The following is a 1,042-nucleotide window of genomic DNA, read 5'->3' on the forward strand; positions in this document are numbered from 1 at the left end:
GACCTGGTCTGACCTGGCCCTCAGTATTTCAGACTCTTAATGATTCAAACTGTGTCTGACTCTGGCGACTGATTTTTGTCCTGGGATTGATTGACAGGTGTCAGATCTGTTTCTGTGACTACACCGATGGGGAGAAGCTGAGGATGTTGCCGTGTTTCCATGACTACCACGTCCAGTGTATTGACAGGTGGTTGAAGGTAACGCCTCACATCCTGCTCCGCTCTGAATCCAGTTTCTGACTCCAGGGTCAACGAAAAAAAGAATATGTTAAATGTTAAATATAATTAGTTCATCAGTTTGGCTGTAGTGAAGTTTGGAGCTGAACTCGTCACCTGTTTTGATAATCGATAATAATGATTTTATAAATAAAAGATCCAGCTCCTCAGCTGAGAAGATTTTTTGTGACAGTAAATTGATCGATTGATTGATTTTCAGATCATTTTTACACAGTTGATCTGATAATCCAGTTGTTTGAGGACGTGAAACTGACGTGTTGAGTGGTTTATCTCTGAGCTGCAGCTGCTGATGAATCACGAAAAGCTCGTTAATGGGATGAAACATCTGTCAATGTCTGATGAATCCATCACCACATTGATTACTCTTGTCTGATTAAAACCGTCTCCCCCCGACAGGATAACACCACCTGTCCGATCTGCAGAGCCAACCTGGCTGACGGTGACTCCCTCGCCCCCCCGACCCTCTGACCTCTGACCCCTGTTTCTACTGTTTTGTACCGGGAGCTGACGGGTTGGTGGTCTCTCTTCCTGCCAGGAGGGATGAAGGAGAACTCCTCAACTCTTTTTTTTATGACTTTATTTAAGTGTTTTCTCTCAGAGCTGAATGAACTCGACAGGAATAAAACATTAAAACCTCGAAGCTGCTGCTCATTTCTGTTGTTCTGTCATTCCAGTTTTTAATGAGCCTGAAATAAACAAAGACTCTTTATATTTTGTACGTGTCTTGTTTTTTCTGGCAGCTGATGGTGATTAACACAGATGGTTTCAGTGGGTGGAGTCTGTCCTGAGTCTCTGCGGCAGCTGTT

The 1,042-nt window shown here is 43.6% G+C and overlaps 1 long non-coding RNA gene across 1 annotated transcript; it reads left to right on the forward strand.

Annotated features, from left to right (window-relative positions):
* Positions 1–6: 6 nt before the first annotated feature.
* LOC111658323 (uncharacterized) lies at positions 7–945 on the forward strand. The gene is made up of 2 exons (XR_002760989.1): positions 7–197; positions 633–945. It is a non-coding gene; the product is annotated as an uncharacterized LOC111658323 (long non-coding RNA).
* The last annotated feature ends 97 nt before the right edge of the window (positions 946–1,042 follow it).

This window comes from Seriola lalandi, unplaced genomic scaffold (assembly GCF_002814215.2).
Source record: "Seriola lalandi dorsalis isolate HSWRI2012SDOR001 ecotype SW California unplaced genomic scaffold, Sedor1 jcf7180001979290, whole genome shotgun sequence".
Classification (NCBI taxonomy): Eukaryota; Metazoa; Chordata; class Actinopteri; order Carangiformes; family Carangidae; genus Seriola; species Seriola lalandi.